General features: G+C 44.9%; 1 protein-coding gene across 1 annotated transcript in view; it reads left to right on the forward strand.

The window, feature by feature from the left end:
• LOC134337066 (RIIa domain-containing protein 1-like) overlaps positions 1-20,710 on the forward strand; it is a 59,740-nt gene extending 39,030 nt beyond the window's left edge. Inside the window, exon 5 of the mRNA XM_063031876.1 lies at positions 20,661-20,710. The gene's annotated coding sequence lies outside the window, so the exon portion shown is untranslated. The remainder of the gene's footprint in view (positions 1-20,660) is intronic.
• Positions 20,711-21,807: the final 1,097 nt, after the last annotated feature.

Consider the following 21,807-nt stretch of genomic DNA (forward strand, 5'->3'; position numbering starts at 1 on the left):
ACTTATTGTTTTTCTAAATGATCATGTATTGCATTGTACAAATCTTATGACATATGCCAGTGATATTCAATAGCTTGAAGACTCGTACGGGCAGATTTGGGAACAGCTTCTTTCCAACTGTGATAAGACTGCTGAATGGATCCTGACCCGGATCTGGGCCGTACCCTCCAAATATCCAGACCTGCCTCTCGGTTTTTTTGTATTACCTTACTTTCCCTTTTCTATTTTCTATTTATGATTTATAATTTAATTTAAATTTTTAGTATTTACTATCGATCTGTACTCCAGGGAGCACAAAGAGCAGAATCAAATATCGCTGTGATGATTGTACGCTCTAGTATCAATTGTTTGGTGACAATAAATTATAAAGTATAAAGGTTCAATATAATGTCAGAGAAATGTATACAATATACTTCCTGAAATCCTTTTTATTCGCAAACATCCACAAAAACATGGTGTTTTCTGAGAGTGCCCCAAAGAATGAATGGCAGTTAAATGTTAGAACTCCGAAGCCCCCCCAGCTCCCCCCCCCAAAAAAAGTATCTGCATTCTCCACCGAGCCCTCAAGCATGCAGAAAAGCATCAATAAAGACACAGACTTGCAACACCCCAAAGACTACTTTTTCACCTGGTAATTCAACACCTGTCTCACTCTCTCCCTAATAAGGGAAAAAGGGCTGTCCCCATTTCCCAGCGAGAGGGAAGACATAACAAAACAACTCACTGATTTATGGTGTTAAGAGTCTGTTGCGTCGCTTTTTCCGAGCTCTGTGCTCAAAGATCTCAGGTCTCTGGGCACACAGCCAGCAGCCAGCTCACTGCTTACGATCTTCCATCTCCCACGACATGCCCGTTTTCTGCGGCGGCATCGGCCTCGAATCCGCCCACCTCCAGAGCATGAAAATCCGACACCCTGAAGGCGCACTTGTCTTCTAGGCTGCATCCTTGGCAAATTGAAAAGCAGCTGGTCGTAAGAAAACGTGGTCAAAAGAAGACTGAAAAGGAAAAAAGAGATATAAAACATAAAAATAGAGCTCTTTCCGAAGATGCCAGCAAAGGAGTCGCTGTAAGGTGCCATCATCCTACACTCTGCCTTGAAATTAAACCTGATTCTGAATGCCTACAAGATGGCTTTTTCGATGGCTTGTGGTTGAGCCCACTAGGGGAATCAGCTATTCTGGATTGGGGGTTGTGTAATGAACTGGATTTGATTAGGGAGCTTAAGGTAAAGGAACCCTAAGGAGACAGTGATCATAATATGATTGAATTCACACAGCAATTTGAGAGGGAGAAGCACAAGTCAGAAGTATCACTATTACAGTGGAGTAAGGGGAATTACAGAGGCATGATAGGGAAGCTGGCCAAAATTGATTGGAAGTGGACACTAGCAGAGATGATGGCAGAGCATCAATGGCTGGAGTTTCTGGGAGCAATTTAGAAGGTGCAGGATAGATACATTTCAAAGAAGAAGTTGTGTTCTAATGGCAGGATGATGCAACTGTGGCTGACAAGGGAAGTTAAAGACAACATAAAAACAAAAGAGATGAGATGGGATGAAAGGGCGTACAGGAGTGAGATATGCCAACTGGTGGAGTGGTGTTGCAACAACTGCCTGGCACTCAACGTCAGTAAGATGAAAGAGCTGAGTGTGGACTTCCAGAAGGGTAAGATGTAGGATCACATACCAATCCTCGTAGAGGGATCAGAAGTGGAGAGAGTGAGAAACTTCAAGTTCTTGGGTGTCAAGATCTCTGAGGATTTAACCTGGTCCCAACATATCAATGCAGTTATAAAGAAGGCAAGACAGTAGCTATACTTCATTAGGAGTTTGAAGAGATTTGGTATGTCAACCAATACACTCAAAAACTTCTATAGATGTACTGTGGAGAACATTCTGACAGTCTGCATCACTGTCTGGTATGGGGGGAGGGGAACTACTGCAAAGGACCAAAAGAAGCTGCAGAGGGTTGTAAATTTAGTTGCCTCCATCTTGGGTACTAGCCTGCAAAGTACCCAGGGTACCTTCAAGGAGCTGTGACTCCATTATTAAATACCTCCAGCACCCAGGGCATGCCCTTTTCTTACTGTTCCCATCAGGTAGGAGGTACAGAAGCCTAAAGCCAGACACTCAGTGATTCAGGAACAGCTTCTTCCCATCTGCCATCCAATTCCTAAATGGACATTGAACCCTTGGACACTACCTCAATTTTCTAATATATAGCATAAAGAAGGCTTTTTAATCTATTCAGTATACATATACTGCAATTTATTTATTTATTATTTTATTTTGGTTTTTTTTCTTCTATATCATGTATTGCATTGAACTGCTGCTGCTAAGTTAACAAATTTCACGTCACATGCCGGTGATAATAATTCTGATTCTGATTCGGAGAAGGCATATAATGGAGCAAGAACTAGTGGGAAGTTAGAAGATTGGGAAACTTTAAAAACCAACCAAAGTCAACTAACAAAATGCCATGGGGGTGGTGGTGAAGTTGAAATATGAAAGTAAGTAGCCAATAATATCAAAAAATGATACCAAAAGCTTTCTTCACGTCTATAAAGAGTAAAAGACAGGTGAAAGTGGATATTAGACTGCTGGAAAATGATGCTGGAGAGGTAGCAATGGAGACAAGGAAATGGTGGACGAACAGAATAACTGTTTTGTATCAATCTTCACTGTGGAAGACATCAGCAGTATTCCGAACGTTCGAGAGTGTCAGGGAGCGGAAGTGAATGCAGTTGTTATTACTCGGGGGAAGGTGTTTGGGAAGCTGAAAAGTTTTCATAGACTAGAATTTTATTGTCTTGCTTAAAATAATGAGACTGTGGTGCTACTTCAGTTCGTGCAAAACAGATATTTACAATGCATGTGGTTCCGTCTTTGTTTTTAAAAAAAGAAAATCACACATGAACATGCAACAAGTGACTTTGATGGTCCTTGACACTCAAAGGCCATTGCCAAGCAGGGGTGTAGTATTATTCAAGTGCACAACAGCCCCTGGGAAGTAGCTGCTTTTCATTCTTACTGTCTTGGCTAAGATGTTTCTGTATTTCCTACCAGATGATAGGAGATTGTACAGGCATCAAAAGTTGTAGATTTGCTGAGCCTACCTAACTACCCATTGGAGTGCTTTGTGATCTGTCTTACTACAGCTAGAAGGTAAACAAGTCTCCTGAACCTGATGGACTACACCTTAGGGTTCTGAAAGAGATTGTGGAGGCAATAGCAATGATCTTTCAAGAGCCACTAGATTCTGGAATGGTCTTGGAGGAGTGGACAATTGCAAATGCCACTCTACTTTTTAAGAAGGGAGGAAGGCAGAAGAAGGAAAAAACAAAAGCCTGCAATTTCCCTTTGGACTTGGAGGCAATTTGATATGACAGAGAGGAGGCAAGGCAGCAGGCCTGTCACTTAGAGCAAGGAAGACCTGAGGTTCAATTGATTTAAGAGCTGGGCCAAAAGGTTGGATACAAGCTGAATTGAGGCATTGGGGTCCAGGCCCCAGAGCAGATTGAAGCAACTGAACTCAGTGTTTGGACAACAACTTAGGTGCCGGGCCTGATTGAAGAGGTCAGGTTGTCAGGGCCCGAGGCGAGCAATGGGGCCGTTCTGTGTCGTTTACTCGGCTCTGGGCTGAACTATGGGTCTCAGACTCTCTTCATGAACTTCAGCTCAGAATGCTATTTGCTTCTGTGACTTGTTCTCTTTCTCTCTGCACATTGAGTATTTGACGGGTTTTTTAAAAATGAGTTCTTTTGGGTTTCATTGTTTTGTGGCTAGCTGTAAGGAGATGAACCTCAAGGTTGTATATGTACTTTGATAATAAATACACTTTGAATTTCGAACCTTGAAAGGAAGTTATAGGCCAGTTAGCCCCACCTCAGTGGTCGGGAAGATGTTGGAATCAATTGTAAAGTATGTGGTTTTGGGGTACTTGGTGGAAGAGACCAAAGTCAGCATGGTTTCCTTAAGGGAAAATATTGCATGACATATCTATGAGAATTCTTAGAGGACATAACAAGCAAGATTGACAAAGGAAAATTGCTGGTTGTTGTATAACTGGATTTTCAGAAGGCCTTTGACAAGGTGCCACACAAGATAAGAGCACAAGATATTACAGGGAGGATATTAGCATGTGTAACACCCTGGTTAAGATTTTTACTGTTATGCTGTAGGTATTTCATTTTAACAGTTCTGCAAGAGCAGTCTGTTCTGCTTTCAGCATGTTTGGGTTTGAGCTAAAGATAATGGGTTGTGATGTTCACGCTTAGGAATGTAGCATCATCCAATCAGGATGGTGGAATTGGAAGAAGGTTCTAGAGAACTTTGGGCAGGGGTTTTTTTTTGTGATGGACACTGGTGTGGGTTGAAGTCTTTTTGGAGGGAGATGGGAAAGAAGATGGCTGAGGATGCTGTCCCTGTTGCACAAGGTGCTTTGTGTAGATGAACAGCATCAAGGAGGAAGGACCAATTTGCTCGTGGTGGAGCCGTTTGTTCGAGATAGATTTCAAGTGACATTCAGAAGGTGGTATGTGCTTTCACACAGACCATGGTTCCAATGTGTGAGTTAAAGACAACTTCAAGATGAGCTCCAACTTAAGTGCACACTTGGTCTGGGTTAACTGTAATGGGCCCTTTTAATTTTTTTCTCTTTCTTTTCATACTAGTTGTCTCTAAAGCTGAAATTTGTAAATATGCTTTTTTAAAATTGTATGCAGTGTACAATCTGTTATTTCTTGCTGATGGGCAATTGCAAGTGATTTTTTGTATCTGTATTTTCTTTGGAGTGGACATCGAATGTATAGAACCGAAGCAAAACAGCAGTAAGGTTATAAATTGTATTCAGATTACGGTGGAGGAGGTGTTTGCTGTCTTGAGGCAAATTATGGTGGACAAATCCCCAGGTCCTGACAAGGTGCTCCTTTGGACCCCATGGGAGACAAATACAGAAATTGCAGGGGCCCTATCAGAGATATTTAAATCATCCTTAGTGATAGATGAAGTATTGGAGGATAGCTAATGTTTCGCTATTTGATAAAGGCTCTAAGAATAAACCAGGAAATTATAGGCCAGTGAGCCTGACATCAGTAGTGTGAAAGTTATTGGAAGGTATTCTAAGGGAGCAGGTATTTGGATACACAGGGACTGATCAGGCTTTGGGCATGGTAAGTTGTGTCTAATCAATCTTTTAAAGACTTATGACGAAGTTGTCAGAAAAGATATTGTTGAGAGCAAGGCAGTGGATGTTGTCTACATGGACTTCAGCGAGGCATTTGACAAAGTCCTGCAAGGGAGATTTGTCTAGAAGGTTCAGTTGCTCGGCATTCAAGATGAGGTAGTAAATTGGATTAGATATTGACTTTGTGGGAGAAGCCAGAGAGTGGTAGTAGATGTCTTTGTCTTTGTAAATGTCCTGAGTCATGGGAAGTGCACAACTACCGATGTGCTGGGCTGCCTGCACCATTCTCTGCAGAATCCTGTGATTAAGGGAAGTACAGTTCCCATACTAGTCAGGATGCTCTCAATTGTGCCCCTGTAGAAAGTTCTTAGGATTTGGGGGCCCATACCAAACTTCCTCAACCGTCTGAGGTGAAAGAGGCGCTGTTGTGCCTTTCCCACCACACGGCTGGTGTGCACAGACCACGTGAGGTCCTTGGTGATGCGGATGCCGAGGAACTTAAAGCTGTTCACCCTCTCAACCCCAGATCCATTGATGTCAATAGGGGTTAGCCAGTCTCCATTCCTCCTGTAATCCACAACCAGCTCCTTTGTTTTCACGACATTGAGGGAGAGGTTGTTTTCTTGACACCACTGTGTCAGAAAGATGACTTCTTCACCGTAGGCCACTTCATTATTGTTTGAGATTAGGCCAATCAATGTCGTGTTGTCGGCAAATTTAATTAGCAGATTAGAGCTGTGGGTGGCGACGCAGTCATGGGTATACAGAGAGTAAAGGAGGAGGCTTTAAGTACACAGCCCTGAGGGGCTCCGGTATTGAGAGTCAGAGGGGTGGAGGTGAGCGAGCCCACTCTTACCACTTACCGGCGATCTGACAGGAAGTCCAGGATCCAGCTGCACAAGGCAGGGTCAGGGCTGAGGTCTCTGAGCTTCCTGTTGAGCCTGGAGGGAACTATGGTGTTGAATGCTGAACTGTAGTTCAAGGACAGCATTCTCACATCAGCATCCTTCTCTCCAGATGTGCAAGGACGGTATGTAGAGCTGTGGTTATTGCGTCATCTGTCGATTGGTTGTGTCAGTAGGTGAATTGTAGGGGGTCCAGTGTGGGTGGTAGCAAGCTGCAGATGTAATCCTTGACCAGCCTCTCAAAGCATTTGCATATTATTGAGGTGAGTGCGACAGGACGCCAGTCGTTCAGACATGTTACCTTGGTCATTTTTGGTACAGGGACAACAGTGGATAATTTGAAGCAGGAGGGCACTCTACACTGGGAGAGGGAGAGATTAAAAATGTCTGCAAACACACCTGCCAGTTGTTCTGCGCACATCCTGAGCACTTGCCCTGGGACGTCGTCCGGTCCCGCAGCCTTGCGACTGTCCACTCGTTGGAAACATCTGCGTCCCTCAGCCTCAGAGATGACCAGGTTGCAGGTTGTAGCGGTGGCTTTCCTCGCAGGCTCAGAGTCAGCGACATCGAACCGAGTGTAAAAGCGATTGAGCTCATCTGGGAGAGAGTTCGTGATGCTGGCGGCACCACAACGTTTGGCTTTGAAGTCTGTGCTGGTAGGCACCCCTCGCCACCAGTCACGTGCGCTATTCATAGTGAATGGTGACTCAATCTTGTCCCTGTACTTTTCACAGCCTTGATAGCTTTGCGCAAATCGTAGCTGTGGTTAGCTAGGTCAGCAAATATGCAGATGACAGCAAGATTGAGGGTGTGGTGGACTGCGAGGAAGACTATTAAAGCTTACAATGAGATCTGGACCAGCTGGTGAAATGGGCTGTAAAGAGGCAGATGGAATTTAGCACAAACAAGTGTGGGGGTGTTGCACTTTGGGAAGACCAGTGAGTGTAGGCCTTACATTGTGAACGGTAGGGCACTGAACAGTGAGGTAAACAAAGAGATCTGGTAATACAAGTCCATAATTCATGTGGTGTCACAGGTGGATAGAGTCGTTAAAAAAAACTTTTGGCATATTGGACTTCCTAAATCAGTGTATTGAGTACAGGGGATGGGGTGTTACGTTGAAGTTGTGTTAAGTTGGTGAGGCTTAATTTGGAGTATTGTATGCAATTTTGGTCACCTACCAACAGGAAAGATGTAAATAAGATTGAAAGAGTGCCGAGAAAATTTACAAAGATTTTGCCAGGACTGGAGGATCTGTAAGATAGAATAGGTTAGAACTTTATTCCCTATAATATAGAAGACTGAGAGGAGATTTGATAGAGGTATAAAAAATTAAGAAGGATATAGATAACATAAATGCAAGTAGATTTTCTCCACTGAGGTTGGGTGCGACTACAACTAGAGATGACGGGTTCAGGGTGATAGGTGAAATGGTTGAAGGGAACATGAGGGCAGATTTTCCACTCAGATGGCGGTAAGTGTGTGGAATATGTTGCAAGGGGTGGATGTGATTTTGATTTCAACAATTAAGAGAAGTTAGGATCATTACATGAATGCGAGGGGTCTGGAGGGCTACGGTCCGGGTGCGGGTTGATGGGACTAGGCAATTTAAATGGTTCAACATGATCTAGATGGGATGAAGGGTTTGTTTCTGTGCTGTAGATTTCTATGAATCTATGATTCTATCTCTGCAACCTTCTCCAGCCTTACCCTCTCCCTATCTTAGTAACCTTATCCAGCTTGTACCCCTCCACTATCCCTGTTGCCTCTCCAGCCCTTACTTTATCTCCACTATTTCTTTAGCCCCCTCCAACCATCACCACCCTCCAAATCTGTAACCTTATAAAGCTTGTACACTGTCCACTCTCTCTGTAGCCCCCATCCAGCCCTTACTCCCCTCCCTATATCTGTAACCTTATCAGCTTGTACACAATATTTGTAGCTCCTTCCAGCCCATATCCCCTCCCATATCTATAATCCTATTTAGCTTGTACACTCTTGTCTTTCTCTACCCCACTATGAATAGCTTCCACCCTCCTCTACTGCTCCCTGTAACCCCCATACCCTCTCTTTTCCTTTGTACCCGTTGCTCACTTGCAGAATCCAATCTTATGCTTTCTTATGCTTTCAAGGAAGGAACTGCAGGCATTATGGAGCTATTGTTTGACATGTTTTTAACTCTGCCTGCATTCTACAAAGGGAGCGATTTGGAAAATTGCCAGTGCTTCACTGTTGAGGAGGAGTAGAAAACAAAAAGCAGGTAACTATAGGACTGTTAGCAGAACATCTGTTCTTGATAAAATGTAGAGTCTATAATCAAAGGAGAACATAGGTAGTCATTGGAGAAGCTTAAGTGTAAACAAAACTCATTACGTTCAAATTCAAATTCCACTTTTATTGTCATTCAACCACACAGGCAAACAAAACAGCCTTCCTCTGGGGCCAAGTTACAAAACACACACAGCTCATGTAGCACATATATTTATGATAGCAGAAATCATACAGTGATTATACAATTTAAAAGTTGAGGTTTTATGAAAGAAAAATCATGTTTATCAAATTTGCTACCATATAACATGCAGAGACGATAGAGGGGAAACTGTATGTGCGGTATATTTCAGTGTATTTAGACAGGGTGCCATACGACAAGCCTTGTTCACAATGTAAAAGCTCATGGTAGGCAGGAAGAGCATTGCAAACTGCTTATCACACAGGGCAGCTAGTTGGGAAGTCCTGAAAGCTCTCATCTCAAACCTCCACCGCCTTGTGGCTATACCCACTCCTGGGGAAGGCTTCAGGAATAAAGTTGGAGAAACAATCGGGAGCTGGAGTCCCTAAGGCAGTCCGACGTTGAATTCAACGCTGACTGGCAACTCCGGCAATGCTGCTGGTGCCAAACTTGGCCGTTCCTTTGGATGCATCAGGAGAGGGGGAGCCTGCTGCATTGGCAACAGCTTACTCTCCATATCGTACTGGCCTGGCTTGCATAAACAGCTAGGACGCAGCATCCATGGCTGACCCTGACCAACGGAAAAGTTTTCGATATATATAGCTAGGGTGGCTAAGACTTTTGCACAGTACTGTCATAGTCAATGAGATGCTCGTGTGGTGGGATGATAGACAAGATGTGATAGCCTGAATGGCCTAATTCTGCTCCTACAGTACTGTATTATGTAAAAGTCTTAGGCACATAAAAGCTAGGGTACCAGAGATTTTCACAGTACTTTACTAATTTTATGTACTGCACTGTTTTGCTGCGACAAGAGAAAAACAAGTTGCAGGACATATGTGAGTGATGATAAACCAGATTCTGATGTGGGTCTGTATTGTGGAGTGAAAGTGGGAAAGAGGCAGGGAGAATGGAATCATGGTGGGGAAAAGGGGAAAGGAGAGGGCAGGGAGCAGGCCACACCAAAGAGACTTTCTGTAATGATCGGTAACCATCTTTTTTGGAATCAAATGACTTTGCCTGGTGTTTCAGGGCTGGGTGTGTCTGAACCCATGCCATACAGCCATACCACCCCCCCCCCAACCCTATCCTTAGCTCCCACCTGGTTTACAAACTCATTCTTCCACTCCATGTAACTCAGGTCCTCAAGCCGCAGCAAAAATTTCCTGAACACATTTGACAAATACAGTACTGTGCAAAATTCTGAGGCACGCTAGCTATACATATGTGTACAACCAATATGTGTGCACATGCAAATTTGGGCCAGCCGGTGGTGTTGCGGTATCAGCACTGGACTTCGAGGCAGATGGTCTGGAGTTCGAATCCAGCGGGGTCCCAACCTGGGCAGCAGTAGTATCTGCGTGGAAGAATGGCCTGGCAATCTACTTCCATTCAAGACCATAAAACAATAAGATATAGGAGCAGAAATAGGCCATTTGGCCCATCAAGTCTGCTCCGCCATTCAACCATTCCAGTCATCCCCACTCCCCTGCCTTCACCCCATACTCTTTGATGCCCTGGCTAATCAAGAACCTATCTATTTAAATACACACAATATCTTGGCCTCCACAGCCACTCGTGGCAACAAATCCCACAGATTTACAACCCTCTGTCTAAAGTAATTTCTCCGCATCTCTGTTCTAGAAGGACGTCCTTCAATCCTGAAGTCATGCCCTCATGCTAGACTCCCCTACCATCGGAAATAACTTTGCCATATCTAATCTGTTCAGGCCTTTTAACATTCGGAATGATGCTATAAGATCCCCCTTTATTCTCCTGAACTCCAGGGAGCACAGCCCAAGAGCTGCCAGCCATTCCTCGTACAGTAACCTTTTTATTCCCAGAATCATTCTCATGAATCTTCTCTGAAACCTCTCCAATGTCAGTATATCCTTTCTAAAATCAGGAGCCCAAAACTGCACACAATACTCTAAGTGTGGTCTCACAAATGCCTTATAGAGCCTCAACATCACATCCCTGCTCTTATATTCTATACCTCTAGAAATGAATGCCAACATTGCATTTGCTTTCTTCACCACCAATTCAAACTGGAGGTTAATCTTGAGGGTATCTTGCACAAGGACTCCCAAGTCTCTTTGCATCTTTCCCCATCTAAATAATAGTCTGCCTGTTTACTTCTTCCACTAAAGTGCATGACCATACACTTTTCAACATTGTATTTAATTTGCCACGTCTTTGCTCATTCCCCTAAACTATCCAGCTCTCTCTGCAGGCTCTCTGTTTCCTCAACACTACCCGCTCTTCCACCTATCTTTGTATCATTGGCAAATTTAGCCACAGATCCATTATTACTGGATTCAAAATTATTGACATACATCATAAAAAGCAGCGGTCCCAACACCGACCCCTGTAGAACTCCACTGGTAACCAGCAGCCAGCCAGAATAGTATCCCTTTATTCCCACTCTCTGTTTTCTGCCAACCAGCCAATGCTCCACCCATGCTAGTAACTCCCCTGTAATTCCATGGGCTCTTATCTTGCAAAGCACATGTCAAAGGCCTTCTGAAAATCCAAGTACACCATGTCTACTGCATCTCCTTTGTCTACCGTGCTTTCAATTTCCTCAAAGAATTGCAGTCGGTTTGTCAGGCAGGATTTTCCTTTCAGGAAACCATGCTGGCTTTGTCCTATCTTGTCATGTGCCTCCAGGTACTCTGTAATTTCGTCCCTAACAATCGATTCCAACAACTTCCCAACCACTGATGTCAGACTAACAGGTCTATAGTTTCCTTTCTGCTGCTTCCCACCCTTCTTAAATAGCAGAGTAACATTTGCAATTTTTCAGTCATCCGGTACAATGTCAGAATCTATTGATTCTTGAAAGATCATCCTTAATGCCTCCGCAATCTCTCCAGCTACTTCCTTCAGAACCCGAGGGTGCATTCCATCAGGTCCAGGAGATTTATCCACCCTCAGACCATTGAGCTTCCTGAGCACCTGCTTAGTCGTAATTTTCACTGCACAAATTTCACTTCCCTGACACTCTTGCATGTCTGGTATACTGCAGATGTCTTCCACTGCGAAGACTGATGTACAATATGCATTCAGTTCCTCTGCCATCTCTACACCTCTCATTACAACGTCTCCAGTGTCATTTTCTATTGGTTCTATATCTACCCTCAACTCTCTTTTACCCGTTATATACTTGAAAAAAGCTTTTTGTATCTTATTTGATATTGTTTGCTAGCTTCCTCTCATCTCATCTTTTCCTTCTGAATGACCTTCTTAATTTCCTTCTGCAAGTTTTTAAAAGCTCCCCAATCCTCTATCTTCCCACTGGTTCTGGCTTCCTTGTATGCCCTCCCTTTTACATTTACTTTGGCTCTGATTTCACTTGTCAGCCATGGTGGTGTCCTTCTTCCCTTTGAAAATTTCTTCTTATTTGGAATATTTCTGTCTTGCACTTCCCTCATTTTTCGCAGACACTCCAGCCACTGCTGCTCTGCTGTCTTTCTTGCAAATGTCCCTTTCCAGTCAACTTCGGCCAGTTTCCCTCTCATGCCATTGTAATTTCCTTTATTCCGCTGAAATACCGACATGTTGGATTTTATTTTTTCCCTCAGATTTCAATGTGAACTCGATCGTATTGTGATCACTATTCCCTAGGGGTTCATTAACCTTAAGCTCTCTTTTCACCTCCGGATCATTGCACAGTACCCAATCCAGCACAGCCAATCCCCTAGTGGGCTCAACAACAAGCTGTTCTAAAAAGCCATCCCTTAGACAGTCTACAAATTCTCTGTCTTGAGGTCCGGTAATGACCTGGGTTTCCCAGTCCACTTTCATGTTAAAATCCCCAGTGATTATCATGACATTGCCTTTCTGACATGCCTTTTCTATCTCCTACTTTAATTTGTAATTCACATCCTAGCTGCTGTTTGGAGGCCTGTATACAACCTTTTACCCTTGTTATTTCTTAACTCAACCCAAAGAGACTCTACATCTTCCGATCCTATGTCAACTCTTGCCAATGATTTAATATTATTTCTTATACACAGAGTCACACCACCTCCTCTGCCTACTAACCTATCTTTCCGATATACTGTATATCCTTGGATGTTCAGCTCCCAATGTCAGTCATCTTCTAGCCAAGTTTCAGAGATGGCCACAACGTCATATTTGCCAATCTGTAGAAGAATTTCAAGATCGTCCATTTTGTTCCTCATGCCATGTGCATTCAAATACAACACTCTTAGTCCAGTATTTGTTGCTTTCTGTTTTAACTGCACCACGTCTCTATTGCCCTATAACTCATGCTAATGGCTTTGATTAAGCTTCATCTCCTGCCCATTCTTTCTATAATCTCTGTTGCATGCTATCTTTGATTTATTTCTGTTTTCTCCTTCCTCAGCCCTATCACACCAGTTCCCAGCCCCCTGCCAAATTAGTTTAAACCCTCCCTAACAGCTCTATTAAATGTGCCCACTAGGACATTGGACCCCTTTGGGTTCAGGTGTAACCCATCCTTTTTGTACAGGTCATACCACCCCCAGAAGAGGCCCCAATGATCCAAAATCTGAATCCCTGCCCCCTACACCAATCTCTCAGCCACACATTAATATGCCTGATCGTGTTATTCTTGCACTCGCTAGCATGTGGCACAGGCAGCAAACCTGAGATTACTATCCTAGAGGTCCTGCCTTTCAGCTTCCTGCCTAACCCCCTGAATTCTCTCTTTAGGACCTCCTCCCTTTTTCTACCTATGTCATTGGTACCAACGTGTGAGGCTCTTCACCCTCTCTCTTCAGAATACTCTGCACCCGATCCGAGACACCCCGTACCCTGGCGCCTGGGAGGCAACACACCATGTGGGTATCTCTATCAGGCTGACAGAACCTCCTGTCCGTTCCTCTCACTATGGAATCCCCTATGACTACCGCATTCCTCATCTTTCTCTTTCTCTTCTGCACCATGGAACCAGGATCAGTGCCAGAGACCGGATCGCCATGGCCGTCCCCTGTCAGGTCATCCCCCTCAACAGCATCTAAAATGAGTAACTCTTACTGAGGGAGATGGCCACAGGGATTCTCTCTACTATCTGAGCTCTTTCCCTCATTTCCCTGACCATCACCCACTTAACTAACTCCTGTAGCCTCAGGGTGATTAACTCCCTGTAGCTCCACTCTATCTCCTGTTCTTTCTCCCTAATAGGCTGTAGGTCATCAAGCGGCAGCTCCAGATCCCTAACATGCTTTCTCAGGAGCTGCATCTCGGAGTACCTGGCGCAGATGTGGCCACCTGGGCGACTGGAAGATTCCCAGGATTCCCACATCCGACACCCAGAGCAAAATACTAATCCTACCGACATGCTCACTATTCCTCAAAAAAAAATGCAAAGAAAAACCAGAAACAAAGTCCACTTATATCTTGCCATGAAAACCCTATGGGTACCCTATTTACAGGGTCTCCATGAGTTGATGACAACACTCAGCAAGAACAAGACTTTAGCACAATACTGTAGTCGGGCTAAACATGACTTTCTCAGGAATATAACAGGTGGAAATAAATTTTATTGTCACATGTACTGAGGTATAGAAAAAAATAACTTTGTTTTGCATGCTTTCCTCACAGATCATTCCATCACACCAAAGACAGAAGTCAAAAGGTTGAGCATGGCGGGTTAATATTCTGAGTTGTGTCTATTTCAATGTGAAGAGAATTGTAGGGAAGACCGATGAACTTGGAGTAGATTAGCACATGTTATAACCGTTAGTGAGACTTGGTATCGGGGCAGGATTTGCAGCTCTGTTTTGCACATGATAGAGGAGAAGGGATGGCATTATCAGTCACGGAAAATATCACAGCAGTGTTCAGAGAGCTCATACCAGAGGGCTCATCTGAGTGGAACTGAAGTATGAGAAAGGCGATTATATTACAGACCACCCAGTAGTCAGTGGTATTTGGAGGAGTAGTTTGTAGAAAGATTGCAGGCGATTGCAACAAATACAAAGTTGTGGTAGCAGGTAATTTATCCTTTCCACATTTCAACTGGGTCTCCCATATGTAAAGGACTGGATGGTATAGAATTTGTCAAATGTGTTCAGGAAACTTTTGCTGCGGCTTGAGGACCCGAGTTATAGGGAAAGGGTGGATGGGTTAGGATTTCATTTGCTGGAGTGCAGTAGAGTAAGGGGAGATCTTACAGAGGAATATGAATTATGAAGTGTATAGATAAGGTGAATGCATGCAGGATTTTTTCACTGAGGTTGGGTAAGACTAGAACTGGAGGTCGTGGGTTAAGGGAAGAAGGTGAGATGTTTAAGTGGACCATGAGGGGAAACTTCTTCACTCAGAGGGTGCTGAGAGTGTGGAACGAGCTATGAAAACGATAGATACAGAGTTTAATTGTTACATTTTTGAGAAGTTTGGATTAGTGCATGGATGGGACTAGGCAGAACCCTCCAGCATGCATTAGACGGGCCAAAGGGTTTTTTTCTGTGTTGTAGTGTTTTATGACTATTAGCACATTGAGGTAGTACAAGGGAAAACAATAACCATGCAGAATAAAGTGTATCATATACAGAGATGGGGCAGTGCAGTAGGGTACAAGGCCAAGACAAGATAGATTGGAGGTCAAGAGTACATCTAGAGGTCATTCAATAGTCATAACAGCTGGATAGAAGTTGTCTTTGAGGCTCTCAGAGTTTTGTATCTTCTGCCCAATGGAGGGGGGGAGGGGTGGAGGGTGAAGAGTGAATGTCTGGGTGGGAGAGGACTATGATTATGTTGGCTGCTTTACCAAGGCAGCAGGTCCCCTAAGTTATTTAGGGACAGAATATATTATATCCAAGTTTGTCAGTGACACAAAGTTGGGTTGGAAAGGAGTGTTGTTGTGAGGATGTGATGATTCTGTAGTAGCAGATTGAGAAGGTGAATGAGTGGGCAACTGGAAACGGTCATATCACGCGCCGCTCACCTCTCGGAGTAAAGAGAGATCTTGGTACAAACTTGTGCAGAAATCAGACGATATTAGCAGGCAGGAGGAGCAAGTGGTTGAGAAGAGCTTTGTTGCAAGAGGGTTGGAGTTTACGGAGCAATGTTATGTTGGAGTTGTACAAGGTGAGAGTGAGGCTGCATTTGGAGGACTGTGCACTGTTTTGCTAAATTGGTTTATTATTGTCAGCACAGACTGAGGTATAGAATCGGAATCAGGTTTAATTTTATATAAAATGAAATAAGTAATGTAAAAAGAGAGTGAAAAAACAGCGAGGTAGTGTTCATGGGTTCACTGTCACTGTCCATTTAGAAATCTGATGGTGGAAGAGTAGAAGCTTTTTCTGAAACTTTGAGCGTGTGTGTTCAGGCTTCTGCACCTCTTCCCCTGACAGCAGCAGTGAGAGAGGTATAGTGGAAAACTATCCATACAGATTGTTTCATCACATCATTACACGACACAGCACAGAGCATAGTGTTGTACCTACAGGGTAGGATCCCATATACAAGAAAGGATATATTCAATCAGATTAGTTTCTTTGTCACTTGCAGGGGTGCAATGAAAAGTCATTGCTCACATGAAGTCACAGGGTAAACAGTATCCATGGTGAGAAATGCAACGATGAGCACAAAACCACAAAATGGTGATAAGTCTTTGACAGTGCAGGGAGAAATGGTCAAGTGACAAAGAGAGGGAGAGTTGAATCTGAGAACATGGCATCCCTACTGGGAAGGGGAGGTGAGGGAGGTGACTGGTTTAGGAGAACTATCACTGGAGGTTAATTGATGGAATGAGAATTTGTTTGTTATTCTTTGGGGCTTAGTTCAGATTCAAGTTTGTTGACATTCAACCATGCACATGCATACAGCTAAATGAAATAGGATGGGAAGATGTTGGGATGTTTCCATTAATGGTGACCCCTCCACTCACAGGAGGTGTTCTCTTGTCTGATACACACCTGGTGAGATGTGCAGCAGCTTAGTGTGGGAGGGGGGCTAACAGGGATTGCTAAGGGACACCATGGAAAAAGTCTCCTCAAGTGTTTCATTCTTGGTCAATGTAATCAGGACTTGGCCATTCGGTCCATCCTCTCCCACCCAGGGATAGGAGCAGGCCATTCGGCCCTTTAATCTTGTATTACGATTCAGTGTGATCATGACTCATTTCTAGATTAACCCAAACACTCCACGTACCTTCCCTTAATACTCACCCAACCAGTCTTGGCTCACACAGATGCAAATAGCCCCCAACCTCCACTTTATAGCAGAGGGAGCCCTTGGCTGTAAACACATCTCACCCTTCCATCAAACATCCTGGCTTTAGTCTTTATGGTTCTAATCCCTTAGCTCCATATTTAGTGTCTTCCTTACCAGCTAATTCCCTTGTGGTAACTCCCTCCTCCATTTTAACCATTATAAATCTCTTAATTATGCAAATGACACTTAATTTCCTCAGCAAGGGGTGACCCATCCCACTCTGCTATAATTTTGCAATTTAATCCCTGCAAAGGGCAAACTCAGAATCCACAGTACAATACTGAAGAAGTATTTGTGATAGCCTGCTATCAAAGTCTTTAAGCCGTCTCCAAGCAGCAGGTAAAACAGAACGCCTCCTATTCCCTACCAAACTCACCTGTAAAGATTTAATCCGAGTTGAAACCCTGCGGATGGACCTGGAGTTAGACTGTTGGCAAGGCAACAGAGGCCTGCCCGCACATGTTAGTTCCAGTCCTGGACGTCATTCCGGCCACTTGACGCAGACAGTCTGGAATAAAACTCCATTGTCACTCCTGGGCACCATCAGGTCAGGTGAGGTTGTCGGTGCAGGTGAGTGGGTAGGTACAACTAGGGACCATAGGGAGCTCCATCATGTGTCTAACCCCGTGAGTGTGTGATGGGTTGGTTTGGAGGCAGCTTCTCCCTGTGTCTGACCCCAGAAGTGTATGATGGGACAGAGCTGTGGGAACTTCACTCTGTGTCTGACCCTGGGAGTTTGTGATGGGATGCTGTGGATGGAGCTGCTTTTAACGTTTGGTCCTGGGAGTGTGTGATGGGAAGATGTAGAGGGCGTTTCACTCTGTGTCTGGCTCCGGAATTATGTGATGGGATGATGTTGAGGGTTTCACTTTGTGCCTGCTACTGGAAGTGTGCAATGGAACAGCGTGGAGGGAGCTTCAGTCTGCGTCTGACCCCAGGAATGTGTGAAGGGATGGTGTGAAGGAAGCTTCACCATGTGTCTGACTCCAGCAGTGTGTGATGGGACAGTGTAGAGGGAGCTTCACTCTGTGTCTGTCCTTGGGAGTGTGTGATGGGACAGTGTAGAGGGAGCTTCACTCTGTGTCTGACCTTGGGAGTGTGTGATGGGACAGTGTAGAGGGAACCTCACTCTGTGTCTGACTCTGGGAGTGTGTAATGCGAGAGCGTGGGAGGAGATTTACTCTGTTTCTGATCTTGGATGTGTTTATGGGATGGTATGATGAGAGCTTCACTGTGTGTCTGAATTACTTGATGGAATGGTGTGGTGGGAGCTTCACTCTGTAGCTGATCCCAGGAGTGTGTGATAGGATGGTGTAAAAGGAGCTACACTGTGTCTGACCCTGGGAGTGTGTGATGGGACAGTGTGGAGGGAGCTTCACTATCTGCCTGACCTGTCATGTGTGATGGGACAGTGCGGAGGGAGCTTCACTCTGTGTCTGACCCTGGGAGTGTGTGATGGGACGGTGTGGAGGGAGCTTCACTCTGTATCTGACCCTAGGAATGGGTGATAGGACAATGTGGAGGGAGCTTCACTCTGTGTTTGACCCCAGGAGTGAGTGATGGGACAGTGTAGAGGGATCTTCAGTGTGTCTGACCTCTGTCCTGGGAAAATTAAAATCAGAAAGCTTGTTCCGCATCACTCCTCCAGATCCCTCTTGTGCCACCCATTGCCCCTCCTACACGCTGTGTTAACCTGCTCCTGGCAACTGCAGACGGTACAGAGGGACTGCCACAAGCTTCCAGTGAGCACCTTGTGCTTGTCTGTCTCTGCGCTCACTCCTGCCTGGGAGGAGTTCTGGGCAGGGTACCTGGCTGTAGTCCTCAGCCCAGTCACTGTAAGTATCTCCATGTTTCACAGAGGGTCAGTGAGTACAGCCAATGCACCTGTATGGTTGTGGGTGCATGTGTCAGGGTGTGTGTGTGTGTGTGTGTGTGTCCATATCTAGGTGTCAACACATCAGTGAGTGTGTCTCCATGTTTTTTTATCTGTGTGTGTTGATGTGCATGTCAGTCTATCTGTGTGTGTCAGTATACCTGTGTGTTTGTCAGCGTATATGTGAGTGTCAGTACATCAATGAGTGTGTCTCTGCACGTTGTGTATCTGTCTGAGCCTGACTCTCAGTACAATAAGTCGGTGTGAGTGTGAGCATGAGTGTGTCAGCACGGAAGTGAGTGTGTCAGTGCATCTGTGAACACTTCCTTAAGGCATATGTGGGGTGTGGTATTGTGCCAGTGTGTGAGTGAGCATTGTGAATGTAAGAGAGGGTGAATTCAACATGCAGAGAGGAGGTTTTGTGATGAATATCCTTTGGCTATGAAAAGCAATGGGAGCTCGTGGACTCCACTGGTGGATGCAAGTGGGTTCTGTGGTGTGGATAGTACTGTTTATAAATCACTGTTTTGGGGGGTTTCAATTCTTCACCCAGGAATGAATAATTAACTGGCCAATGAATGTTTGATGAGACAGAGGGTGGATGAAAGGGATACCAGCAGGAGTTTTGTCGATACTAAACACCCAAAGATATTCGATTGCAGAAAACAACAGGCAGAGTTAATCCTTCTATACACAGCAGGAAAGCAGACTCTGAAAATGTTTGCAGAGCAGAAAACCTGTGGCTTCTGAACCTGGGTATAGACTGCTCCTCGACAAAGGTGCTGGAGCTGCTATTTATGATGGGGAGGGGTCACAGGGGCAAAGAAGACCTTGGGTCGATGATGGGACAGCAGTTCTAAGCAACACTCACAAAGTACTGGAGGGACTGGGTGGGTCAGGCAGCATCAACGGAGGGAAATAAACAGTCGAGGTTTGGGCTGAGACCCTTCAGGACTATAGTAGAGTGCCAGAACATTGTCCTCACACCCCCATCTGTCCAGCCCCTCAATGGAAATAGCGTGTGAGCTACTGAAAGTAGAATATCTGAACCCGTACGCATTAGTGAGGCAGCATTAGGACACACTGTACTGTCTTTGTCTCCCTGTGGTTAAACTGGAAAGGGAAGATGAGATTCACAAGAATGTCACCAGGACCTGAGGGCCTGGGATATAGGGAGAGGTAATGAGGAGCATTTGATGGCTCTCGGCCTGTACTCACTGGAGTTTAGAAGAATGAAGCGGGGTGGATCTCATTGAAGCCATTGAATATTGAAAGGCCGGGATAGAGTGGATGTGGAGAGGATGTTTGCTGCAGTGCAGGGGTTCTCAATCTATTTTATGATGTGGACCAAGGAGTCCAAAGACCCCAGGTTGGGAACCCAGGTGGGTGAGTCTGGGACCAGCTTCAGAACAGAGGGATGATCATTTAGATCAGAGATGAGGAGGAATTTCTTTAGCCAGAAGGTAGTGAATCTGTGGAATCTATTGACATGGCTGTGGAAGCCAAGCCATTAAGAATATTTAAGACGGAAGTCAATAGGTTCTTGATTAGTCAGGGTGTCCAAGATTCTGGGGAGAAGGCAGGAGAATGGGGTTGGGAGGGATAATAAATCAGTCATGAAGGAATGGTGGAGCAGGCGATGGCCAAATGGCCTAATTCTGCCCCTGTGTCGTATAGGTTGGGCAGGCTAGCTGTTAATTCCTTGGAACATAGGAGGCTGAGGGGTGACCTTATAGAGATATACAAAATCAAGAGGGGTGTCAAAAGATGAAAACAGGCTTTTCCTCAGCAAAAAGATGAATGAAAAACACAGAAGGCACAGGTTTAAGGTGAGAAGTGAAAGATTTCAAATGGACCTGGGGGCCAATTTATTGATACAGAGGGTGGTACGTACAAGAAACAAACTTCCAGGGCAGATACAATGGCAGCATTCAAAAGGCATTTGGATATGCCGTGTTTAATAACGTGATAGGAATCGGATACCTGTGTTTGCCGAGTGCTGTTGGATTTACTGTTCATTGTTCCTGTTCTGCTCACAGAGTGAAAACTATTCCACAGGGTTTGCCAATCAAACCCAAAGGGATATACAGGGCGCCCAGGATGCTAGAAGTGAAGAATCTCACCCTTGTTCTGACTCTGTGGGGGCTGTGCTCAGGTAAAAGCCTTTAATGCACGAAGTCGCAGTTAGTGTGATGCTATTACAGCTCGGAATGTCGGAGTTTGGAGTTGAAGCCCGACGCCCTCTGTAAGCAGACTGCACGTTCTCCCCGTGGAACGCGTGGGTTTTCTCTAGCCGCTCTGTTTTCCGCCCGCAGTCCAAAGTCATACCGATTAGCAGGTTAATTAGTCATTGTAAATTGACCTCCTGATTAGACTAGGGTTAAATTGAGGGTTGCTGGGTGTTGGGGCTCGTTGGCCCGGAAGGGTCTGTTCCGGGCTTTATCTCAATAAATAGATAAATATAATGACCCAGCCCCTTGCTCTTCTTCAATCCTTCCTCAGATTCCATCTCCTATATTTCTTCTTCTCCTTTCTCACGCTCTACCCATCATTCACACTCTTCCTCGCTGCCTCTCCTTCCACTGCCTCTCTAACAACTTTTCCTTTTACTTTTCCTCTATCTCTCCCTCAAACTTCCCCTTCACTCTCCTCCCTATCTACCTCCCTTTCCCTTTCCCTCCCCAGCGAGTGAGGGGAGGGAGGGTTTGCGTGGGGTGAGGGGAGAAGAGAGAGTGTGAGGAGAAACAGAGCGAGAGGGGAGTGAAATGGGAGGAAGAAAGGGGAGAGGTGAACGGGGAGGGACAGGGAGAGGTGAGGAGGATATGAGGGAGAGCAAGGGGAAAGTATGGGGGGGGAGGTAGAGTGTAGAGGGGAAAATGTAGGGTCATAGAACAGAGAATCCTAGAACACTGCACCACAGAAACAGGTCCCTTGGCCCATCTAATCTGTGCCAAACTACTAATCTGCCTGGTCCCATTGATCTCCACTCAGACCATAGCTTTCCACACCGCTCCAGTCCATGTAACTGTCCAAATTTCTCTAAAATGTCAAAATTGATCTCACATCCAGCACTTGTGCTGGCAGCTTATTTCACACCCCACCACCCTCTGAGTGAAGTCCTCCTCAAGTACCCCTTCAATATTTCACCTTTAATACTTAACCCATGACCTTTGGTTGTAGACAACA

This window comes from Mobula hypostoma, chromosome 2, assembly GCF_963921235.1.
Source record: "Mobula hypostoma chromosome 2, sMobHyp1.1, whole genome shotgun sequence".
Lineage (NCBI taxonomy): Eukaryota > Metazoa > Chordata > Chondrichthyes > Myliobatiformes > Myliobatidae > Mobula > Mobula hypostoma.